At 37.1% G+C, this 11,672-nt stretch overlaps 1 long non-coding RNA gene and 1 pseudogene across 1 annotated transcript; one reads left to right on the top strand and one right to left on the bottom strand.

Moving 5' to 3' along the window:
* The window catches only part of LOC132060122 (alkane hydroxylase MAH1-like), an 11,085-nt pseudogene extending 10,494 nt beyond the window's left edge, over positions 1 to 591 (top strand).
* A 7,542-nt stretch (positions 592 to 8,133) lies between these two features.
* LOC132060925 (uncharacterized) lies at positions 8,134 to 8,877 on the bottom strand. The gene is made up of 2 exons (XR_009416065.1): positions 8,757 to 8,877; positions 8,134 to 8,400 (listed from the first exon to the last, which is right to left on the bottom strand). It is a non-coding gene; the product is annotated as an uncharacterized LOC132060925 (long non-coding RNA).
* Between the last annotated feature and the right edge of the window lie 2,795 nt (positions 8,878 to 11,672).

The following is an 11,672-nucleotide window of genomic DNA, read 5'->3' as shown; positions in this document are numbered from 1 at the left end:
ACTTGGTTCATTTGGCTAGTTTTCACACACCCTGAGGTTGAAAAGAACATAAGGGAAGAACTTAAGGCGATCATCCCGGAGAAAGAAGGCGGAAAACGGAGGGCTTTTACGGTGGAAGAGTTGAAAAATGTTGTTTATTTACATGCTGCATTGTGTGAAACGCTGAGACTATATCCCTCTGTTGCGTTCGAGCGCAAGACTCCACAAGAACCTGATATTCTCCCAAGTGGTCATCGTGTTCATCCCAAGCTGAGAGTGATATTTAATATGTACGCAATGGGGAGGATGGAATTCATTTGGGGAAAGGATGCCTTAGAATTCAAGCCAGAGAGATGGATTTCGGATCGTGGAACACTGAAACATGAGCCATCTTCCAAGTTCTTTGCTTTCAATGCAGGGCCAAGGACTTGTATAGGGAAAGAAGTGGCTTTTACTCAAATGAAAACTGCTGCTGCTGCTATCATCCATAATTACAAGATTGAAATGGTGAAAGGTCATGCGGTTTGCCCCAATTTCGTTGTTATGCTTTACATGAAACATGGCTTCAGAGTTAGGATTAAGAAGAGGTGGGCATAGTACTTAGAACTTCTCCTTCTTTCATCTTTTTTTTTTTTTTTGCTTCTTCTTCTGATCTGTATGTGGAAGAATATAGTCCATCTTCATGATTCCCCAAAGGTTTGTGTTACTTGTATTTCATTTTCAAATAATGTTAAGCTCATTAGCCTAAAAAACAAAGAATAAAAGTTTGTTTCCCGTTTCCAATAAAAATTGTGGCTGCTGCTATCATTCATTTCTAATATGGACTCGTATCTGAGCTTCTAGCTCCGCCCCTAGCTATATAAGTGTTCAATATGTAACCGTGCTTCAACAACCTAAAACAAATTGAGCTTGAGAGATCAACAGTAATTATAATCGACACTAAAATGTTACTTTTTGTGAGTCCAAAAGTCGTCACCAAAATATCACTTTGTGGACACTTTCTGTAGTTTCTTTCCTTAATCCATATGCAACAAATGATATTTTAGCTGTTTATATTTCTAACAAGTTTGTCTTTGCAGATCAACGCACTTGGATTGGCACTAGTATGTCTTTGCAGATCAAATCGGCTTATGAATTCTCATGTGATTATGTAACCACTCCAAATGACAGGAGCTGGTCTACGATCTGGAAACTTCGCATCCCTGAGAAGCTAAAATATTTTATATGGCTCAAGGCTTATAAGACATGATAAACTTATTTAAAATGAAGTTACATTCACCAGGAAAATAATTGAGTCACCACAATGCGATAGATGTGACGATGATGTGGAGGATCCTTTACATATCATCAGAGCATGTCCAAAGTCTAAACTGATATGGAAAAATTAGTAAATTCGCCCGCGCTTCGCGCGGTTGCAAAAAACTTCACGTAAGTTACAAATAATCTTTTTCTTATTCTTGAACATTCAAATTAAATAATCAATTTTTATTTGCAGCAATAGAACTTATATTTCAAAAACAAAAAAAAAAAAATCTATCTATATATAATAGGAGAAGCAAAAGCATAATAGGCTGACAAGTGTCAGCATCAGAAAATTTCTATTTTAAAAATAAAAAAAATAAAAAAAAAAGACGAAAACGGAAAACAATTTTTTCTTAAAAGAAAACTAACTTTGCACGTTCTATACCCCAATTTCCCCAGCCACACTCACAACCACAAACATGCACGGTTTAAACTTTAAACATCAACAAAAACACGTTTTAAAACATCTCAATTTAAAAATAAAAAAAATAAAACCTGAAAGGGTAAAAAAAATTGCAATGAACGGATTAACTCCAAGTTCAAGTTTTCAGGAAATTCAAAAAAAAAAAAAATCAAAATTGAAGGATAAAAATATCTGAATTAAGATACAAATAAATTGACGTTAACTGTAAAGCAATTTCTTTGTATCTTTAAAACTATTTGTTAGATCTTTTTTGACATTTATCTAAGGTACATTTTATAATAATTATGGAAGACCGTGGAAGAGAAAATATGTGATGATGTTTTGAACAATTTTTGAGAACTAAAAGTTGATTACTTTCCCCATGCTATCGTTAAAGCATATTAAAATTAGATCAAAAAAATTTAAATTGAAAGACAATACATCTTAATTGAGTTAACAAATTTGAAACATTGTGTAACTATTTTTCTCCGCGGATTAGGTTGAAAAAGAGGAGTTCATACTTTTTCAAATGAACTTAAATTTAGGAATGTAGTTCTCCACATTGAGTTTGCAGGGGCATTTAACTATAGGTGACTCTTAAGTCTTTTTATTGAGTGGAGGTGACTCAAGTTTTAATTATTGAGTGGAGGTGATGTTTGTTGATTAGTGATTAATGGGTTTTGAACTTGCCAAAAAGTTTTCATTTTGATACTTTGACCCTCAACTTTATTTTTAACACTTTGCCCCTAAGTTTTATTTTTAACTCTTTGACCCAGCCAATATAAACCCTAAAATACCAAAATGGGTCAAAAAATAAGAAAAGGGGCCAATAGCCGCACTCGTTTTTGCTCTTTTCCCTCCAGTGTTCTTCTTCTTCTTCTTCTTCCTCGGTTCGTTCTTCCTCCTTCTTCTTCTTCTTCTTCTTCTTCTTTTCTATCCGCATGTTCTCATTCTTTTTCTCCCTCCATTCTTCTTCCTCATCTTCCATTGCTGCTTCCCCTGCTTCTTCTTCATCCATTGCTGTGCCATTTTGAAGAATCTGCTCAACAAAAGAAAAAACTAAGCCACCGATTTGCAATTTTTTTTGGTGGATTTCGAATCAAGTATCGTCTACATGGGCATTACTTCATACGTATTCTTTGCTTACCGCTTCTTCTTCTTCCATTGGTGCGGCATTTTGAAGAATTTGTCAACAAAGAAAAAAAACGAAATCGATTTTTGCAATTTTTTGGCCGGCATTACTTTAGAAGTAATTTACGCCATTTGGTAAGTAAAATATTATTGTTTTGTTTCAATTATTTATTTGGGTTTCTTTCGATTTTCCAACAATTTACGGTAGCAATTGTACTTGTTGCAACAAGTGCTAAAGCTACTTTGTATAAGAGCTTCTAAATTTTTGCAACAAGCTGTTGTAGTTTTACCATGAGAGTTCTTGTAGTTTATGTCTATGACTATTGTAGTTACTTTCACAATTACAACAATGCATTATGTAGTTATTGCAACTTCTATACTAATTGTTGTTAAATACGTAGTATGAATAAGTTGCAACAGATTTGTGAGTTGTTGCAAGTAGTGTACTACCTGTTGCAACAAGTATCTTACTTGTTGCAACAACTCACTGATCCGTTGGATTCAGCTTCAGTCCAACAGAACCCAAAAACTGGACCCAAAATCTCGTTAGTGACTCAAATTAGTTAGTTGCTGGAACAAGTGTATTTCGTTGCAACAAGTAATATACTTGTTGCAACAACTCACTATCGTTGGACATCTTTCAACTGCCCTGGATTAAACAGAACTCAAAAAAGCCGACTCAGCAGTTAGTTAGTTGGTGCAACAAGGATAGTACTTGTTGTAACGGGTAATCCACTTGTTGCAACACCGATTCATCTGTTCCAACAAGTCATTAAGTTATTGTATTTTGTTACTATCATGTCATGACCTTTTTTTTTAAAAAAATATATTCGGTAGCATTAGTGGGGACTCGATAACACTAGGTGTTGATTGCCATGGTGAATGGATCGAGAAGAACAATCGCTATATTTGGCGATAGAAGGGTAGTCACATATTGAGACGATAGCGATGAGTGTCCAAAGAGATGTTGTGTTTGCGATTTTGTGAACTTAATCATCACCTATTATGGATTAACTTGTGAACCGAAAGATCTTGCCATCACTTACATGCATAGCTCTTTTGAAAACCGAGGGTCTTGCCTTTTAAGATAACCGATCGGGATCGTTTGCGTACTTATTTGAATGATGTAGCTAGGCCCATTTTAAGGGTATACGTAGTTGGAGGCCCGGTAGAGAACCATAATTTAGGTCAAGACCAACAAGATGTGTTAAATGATAAATTGGATGAGGTGGATATGGATATTCCAGATAATGGAAGTGGGGGTGAGCCGATTCTTACACCCGACGTTGCGAGCAACATACCGTGTTCTACACAATCTTCCACGGTAACATGTTCAAGATGATGAAATGTGGCTTTTTATAAAGGAATGTCATTCAAGAACAAGGAACAACTAGCAATTATGTTGAAACTTGCTTGCGTGAAGAAAGATTTTACACTCAAGAAGGTGATTAATTCGCGCACTGTGTATTGCTTTAGATGTGTACATCCGGTGTGCAAGTGGTGACTGAGGGCTATGAAGCTTTTAAGTTCTGACAGATTTTGTATTACAACCTACGTAAAGTATCACACATATGGTTCTGAGCATATTACTAGCCATAATCCACACGCCACAGTGAAAGCCATTGGTGAATACTTCAAAGATAGGTTTCCCGACGGTAAAGTCCCATCTACAAAAGATATGAGCTAATCATTCCGCACGTAATTGGGTTGTAAGGTAAGTTATTGGAAGGTCTCGGAAGGGTATGGAGATTGCAAAATCTTTGACAAGGGGGACACATGATACGGGTATGCGATTGCTTGATGCGTGCGGAATTATATGCTTCATTCCGTAAATCCGAAGTAAGACGGCATTGAAGGTTGATGCTAATGGGAAGTTCAAGTACTTTTTTGTAGCCTACACGGCTTGGATGCTTGATTTTGCGCAAAAAAGAAAAGTCATAGCTGTCGATGGGACATTCTTGAAGAGCAAGTACGAAGGAGTGTTGTTGTCAGTCGTGGCGCAAGATATGGAGAATCATGTTTTTCCTTTGGCATTTTGTGTAGTGGACAAGGAGTGTGATGCCTCATACAAATATTTTTTTGAACAAATGAGAAGCTTTATAGATGATACCAAAGAGTTGTGCATAATTTCTGATAGGCATCCAAGTATCAAAAAAATGCAGCTTTCAATTGTCTTCCCTTTATCTCATTATGGTTGTTGCATGAAGCACCTTAAGGAAAATCTCCGAACCACCTTTCACAATACGAAGGTCGTATCTCAGTTTTATAAAGCAGCAAAATCGTACAATATAGATGAGTTCAATGACCATTTCAATCAAATAAGAGATACCGTCCCTGGGGCCGCCGAACATCTTGAACGAGTTGGATTCCACAGATGGAGCAGGGTATTCTTCCCCAGAAATAGGTATTCATACATTACTTTTCCAACAAGTAACACATCTGTTGGAACAACTACCTCACTTGTTGCAACAGGTAATTTAGTTGTTCCAACAACTCACTTAGTTGTTGCATTTTGGTATGACACAAAGATAATAACTGAAGCTCTCTCCAACAAGTAACACATCTGTTGGAACAACTACCTCACTTGTTGCAACAGGTAATTTAGTTGTTCCAACAACTTACTTAGTTGTTGCATTTTGGTATGACACAGAGAAAATAACTGAAGTTCTCTCCAGCAAGTAACACATCTGTTGGAACAACTAACTCACTTGTTGCAACAAGTAATTTAGTTGTTCCAACAACTCACTTAGTTGTTGCATTTTGTTATGACACAGAGATAATAACTGAAGCTCTTTCCAACAAGTAACACATCTATTGGAACAACTAACTCACTTGTTGCAAAAGGTAAGTTAGTTGTTCCAACAACTCACTTAGTTGTTGCATTTTGGTATGACACAGAGACAATAACTGAAGCTCTCTCCAACAAGTAACACATCTGTTTGATATTTAAGCAGCTGTTTGATATTTTCCAACAGCTATAATCGTTTGTACGTTAAGGATTACGTTATTGTTTATTTTCACAGGTATAATCTTATGACGTCAAACATTGCTGAGTCGGTGAACTCAATGTTCAATGTTGAAAGAGAATTTCCCATTACTGCTTTATTTGATGCCATAAATAGGAGATTTGCAGAAAAATTTTCATGAGAGCGTGGAGTTCATCGACTCACCAAACATCTTTGTTCCTTCGGTTGAAAAAAAAAAATTCAAAATTCGTCAACTTGGGAACAAGTTATTAGCCCATCAGATAGCCAACTACAAGTTGAAAAGCGTCATCGTCACGGTGCGATTGCGACACCGATCTGCAAAGTAGATCTTGTACTTGTAGAGTTTTGACTGGACAAAATACCTTGTCCACATGCAATGACAGCTTCGTGTCCAATATGGTGACGACTTTGGAAGGCGGATTTATGACTACTCATCTCCATATTATAAAGTGGAGAATTACATAATTGCATATTGTGAGGAAATTTATCTTGTGCCTTCTGAAGAATCTTGGGAAGTTCCTTTAGAGAATTTAGAGTGAGAGAGAGGTACCTCCTCCATATGTTGATCCAAGCAAATCCGGAAGAAGGCGGACAAAGAGGAGGCATGGAATCAGGGAATCATTTCCAACGAGGAAAAACAAATGCTCCTTATGCAAAACAGCTGGCCACAAAAAAATAACATGTCCAAGCCTAAATGCTCCATAGTTGTAAATTACATTATGCTTTAATAATAGTTATATGTTGGAACTTTATGACATTTTAATGTTATTGTTTCTTAGCATGGTAATTTATGTTTAACTTGTTCAAATCACAAATGTGTGTATTTGTTAATAAATTATTGAATAGTTTCCAGCAAGTAATAAACCTGTTGCAACAACTAAGTTACATGTTGGGGTTTTTTCAACTAAGTTATGTGTTACAACTTGTGTTTTATCCAACAAGAGTAAGGATTTGTTCAACAACTTAATCACTTGCTGCACAGATACTACAATTGTTGCAACAGATTCTACATGTGCTGCAACAGATACTGTACTTGCTGCAACGGATACTACAGCCGCTGCAACAGATACTACAGTTGTTGCAACAGATTCCTCACGTGCTGCAGCAGATACTACACTTGCTGCAACAGATACTACAGTTGTTGCAACAGATTCCTCACATGCTGCAGCAGATACTACACTTGCTGCAACAGATACTACTTGGTTCACCCATATTTAGTGATCAACTACTCGATTCACCCATATTTAGTGATAAACAAAGGAAATCAACCATATTTAGTGATAAACAATGGAATACTTATGTCACAATGCAAGTACATTATTGCAACAACTAAGTAAATTGTTGCAACAGAAGATCCATATGTTCCAACAGATTCTTTACTTGTTGCAACAACTAAGTAAATTGTTGCAACAGAAGATCCATATGTTCCAACAGATTCCTTACTTGTTACAACAACTAAGTAAATTGTTGCAACAGAAGATCCATATGTTCCAACAGATTCCTTACTTGTTGCAACATCTTCAACAGTTGCTGGATTATTTGCAACAAAAGATCCATATGTTCCAACAGATTCCTTAATTGTTGCAGCAACTAAGTAAATTGCTGCAACAGAAGATCCATATGTTCCAACAGATTCCTTACTTGTTGCAACATCTTCAGCAGTTGCTGAATTATTTGCAACAGAAGATCCATATGTTCTAATAGATTCCTTAATTGTTATAACAACTAAGTTAATTGTTGCAACAGAAGATCCATATGCTCCAACAAATTCTTACTTGTTGCAACATCTTCACATCTGTTGCAATATTTGCACTAGTTGTTTTATTTTTACCAACAATTTAGGTATTTGTTCCAATATATCTGTCACTTGCGTAAAACTACTGAAACAACTTAAAAAATATATAAGGGTACTGAGCATAGAATATATATTTAACAAATTTACATAATGTGTTCATCCGCCTTAATTCAAATGCAAGCAAAATATGAGAGAAATTGTTTAATGCAAACATAGTTTAAGAGAAATTGTTTGTCCCCACATTAGGGCTCCAACACCTTATCAATAATTCCACAAGCCCACCTCCATTGCATCCCTCCACAGTATTGTCACTCAATAAGGTATCGGGCTTGGTCATATTCGTGCGGGTAAGCAAAGCTTCAACAAAAGCAAGTGACCAGGAAGCACATGCCTTATTGGTCTCATTGCGGGGGATATCCTTCTTCCGATCAAACTTCCATGATTCATTCAGCAACTTTTCAGGTAAGTGTGAGAACATGCCACTCTGCTTTAGCAACTTGGGGAACAAATCCAATAACGGCTGCATGTGGCAGAAGAAAGCACTGTCTTCATTACATGGGATGTTGCAATCATAAGCATTTATGATACCCTCCTCAATGATGATCTCAATAGTGACAAAATGGTTGTCATTAATATTCATGACAGCTATGATCCTTTTGGCACCAATCCACTCGCAGCCACCTGGGTAGGGCACACTACCTCTGGGAAAAGCGAGACCATCATCGTCCCACCTAAAGAGAGCAAGTCTTTGATCATAGGGCACGACACCCACATTTGTAGACTCATCGGACAACCCTAAGTACCTGTTGCGAAGGATGGTAGAAGTTAAGGTCGATGATTCTATCAAAGGAATCATAGTGCTCGTGGAAATTGAAAGCCGCCTCATACGCATCGACAATAAGATTTCATCTACATACCGATGAAAAGTATCAAAACGATCGGCAACCACTTGCACAACAGTAGTTAGAGTTGTTGGAACAACTTAGTGAACTTGCTGCAACAGGTTATTCACTTGTTGGAATAACTAGTTAACTTGTTGCAACAAGTTAGTAACTTGTCGTAACAGCTAGTTAACTTGTTGCAACAAGTTCATCGAATTACATGACTTGTTCAAACAACATACTGAATTATATACATATATATAAGTGTTGAAACTTACCCAATCCTCCCACCATTCGTGCATGTTTATCATAACCTTGAAGTCTTTGGCCCCAAATTCATGCATTGAGTACAGTGCTCTCCCACTCTTTTTGGATTTGATCAAGGTTTCAAGCTTCTTTCTTTTTCGGGGGTTTACACGCTTGAAAATATTAACTTTTTCAAAGACTTGTGGCACAACTTTAGCAAAAGGAGGAGTAGCAATAGACTTCGTGAGTACTTGTTTTCCTTGCTCTACAATCGGCAAGTGCCTTGGAAATTATTTTTGCCTTCTTGCTAATCCCAATAGGAGTATAGGGTGAGTCGAGCTTTTTGGATGGCCGGACACCCTCTTGGACATCAAACTCTTTATAGCCGAATTCAGTATCTTTGTGCACGAAGCAACTCTTCAACCTTATTTATCAAACCCTCCATTTTCGGCCTTTACAAGTACCGCATTTACAAGCACAAGAATACACCTTGAGGAACCCGCACCAACCGAAGAATATCTACCCAACCTATAAGGGATATCCGTGGTCCGCCCACCACCACCACTTTGGGGAGTATATCCACCAACTCCATCACCACCACCATCATTATCTCTTCTTTTATCAAGAAGACCTTTCAACGCTTGTCTTGCAACATCAACAACAATATGCATATCAACAAAGATCACCAAAGACCATCACCATCACCAATAGCATTAACATCAACATCACCATCACCATCACCATCACCATCACCACCACCACCATCAACAACACCAAATTCTTTACGATGGTTGTGGCTCCGACCAATTCTTCTTTATCTGATCAATCAATTCATCACGACGATTCCCATGCCCTAAACTAATAAGACATGGCATCCGCACCTCTCATTTTGTCGGATAAGCCTTGGGTGCACAACCTACAACAAACAAACATATATTCAACCAATAAGTATGTAATGTCGTTGGAATAACCCCCACATATGTTTCAACAACCTCCTAGGTTGTTGCAAAGATATTCTTTAGTTGTTGAAAAAACCAAAAATGTTCGCCGTAGCTTTTCCTTCAACTCGTTGTGATATTTTCCAACTCGTATTGTGAACCTCGTTGCGAACAATCGAGTAAGTTGTTCCAACATCTTAGAGTTGTTGCAACATATTCACTATCTCGTTGAAAAATATCGAACGATTCTTTGCAACTTCCTCAAGAATCGTTTTGATTTTTCCAACATATTCTCGAGGTTGTTTTGCAAGTTAGATAAATGTATCTCTGTAACAAGTAGTTACTTGTTATAAAACTATTCAAAGGATATTTTCCAAATGATTCGACTTACTACTTCCTTTGGGGGGTGTTAAAAGGATCAAGATTCATTTTTTTGTTGTTTTTGGTAGTCAACCATCCGAGGATCCTTGAAAACAAACTTCTTTCGAGTAGTCCCCGACTTGACTCCGTGAGTGAGGAATGGCTTCAAATGCCCAAGCCTAGAAAAATTATGCCACCAAAAATCAGAATAATCAATGAAGGAAAATAATTAAAAAGATAAAACATTGAAGAAAGAAAGTTTACCATGAAGGCCCCATGGAAGCCATAGATGTTGGAAGTCTTCACATTAGGGTTCAAAGCTTTGCACAAATATCCAACCAGTCAACTTAAAACTTTTATGACCCCATGGATAGTTATTGAATGCCTCATGATCCTCCGAGAGTTTAATCAAACCAAGTTGTATATTATTCTTTACATCCCTTGCCCAAAGAATATAATTCACAAACCAAACTAAGCACAATGACTCCTTGTGCTTTCTTGAAATAGTTTTTGACTTCAAGTCTGCTAGCAATCTGCTACCTTGTAGCTCTTTCCACAAACATCCACTAAATCCAAATCATCATCAACCTTGGCTTTGCCTTTCTTGCCTTTCTTGTCGCCTGGATGACTTGGGTGTCTTGGCTCCTTGGATGACTTTGGTGTCTTGGCTCCCTTCTTTAATGTAACCGTAGGAAGAGGCCGAGAAGGAGCATGACACCTCAGTCCGGTGATTATGGCAAACTCCTTGATGCCAAAACAAACTGGTATGCCGCAGTAGTTTATCCATATCTCATTAGTTTTGCTACAAATAATTCTTCGTTTGAGAAGACCATACACAATGGTCATTTGAAACCTTGCATTGTTGTCCTCAGGCAAATCTAGATACATGCCAAAACATGTGGCCCTGAAGAAATCCTCTAAGTCCTCCTCCTGAAGTATCTTCCTAAAGTAATCAAAGGGCTTGCCCATGACTGATTTTACAACAAGATCACCATTCAAATCACTTAGTTTATCCAGTGACATCTGCACACGGAACTTCTCAATACTGAAAGTTTTGACAACTTTATCGGTGGAAGGTCCGTTAATATCAGCCCAATAAGAATCAACGAATTCCCCCGGTTGCCGACCTTTCAAAAGATGCAGTTTTATCCTCTTCATTGTCATCATTATTTACATCATGTTCTTCTTCTTCTTCTTCTTCTTCTTCTTCTTCTTCTTCTTCTTCTTCTTCTTCTTCTTCTTCTCTTTCTTCTTCTTCTTTTTCTTCGGTTTCTTCTTCTTCTTCTTCTTCTTCTTCTTCTTCTTCTTCTTCTTCTTCTTCTTCTTCTTCTTCTTCTTCTTCTTCTTCTTCTTCTTCTTCTTCTTCTTCTTCTACTTGATTTTCTTTACTTTCTTGGCCAGAAACTCCTACTTGAGAGGTTTCTGTTCAATGATTTTTGAAAAAGAATATTTGCTCGTTCAAGAAGATCATCTAACGATGCCCCCTTAGCTCTTTTACTAATTGTAGATGATTCCTCCCCCTTTTTTTCCGTGAAGACATTTTATCTCGCATTGTGAGAGATAAGCAAAAATTCTTTCAATTGATTTTGTGCACCATTTAAAGTAAACAAATAATGAATTTTTACAATGTAAAAGCATATGTTGCAACAA

The sequence above is a fragment of the Lycium ferocissimum genome, chromosome 6 (genome assembly GCF_029784015.1).
Source record: "Lycium ferocissimum isolate CSIRO_LF1 chromosome 6, AGI_CSIRO_Lferr_CH_V1, whole genome shotgun sequence".
In the NCBI taxonomy this organism is placed as follows: domain Eukaryota; kingdom Viridiplantae; phylum Streptophyta; class Magnoliopsida; order Solanales; family Solanaceae; genus Lycium; species Lycium ferocissimum.
The sequence above is the reverse complement of the archived record's forward strand: the minus strand, read 5'-3'. Positions and strand labels throughout refer to the sequence as shown.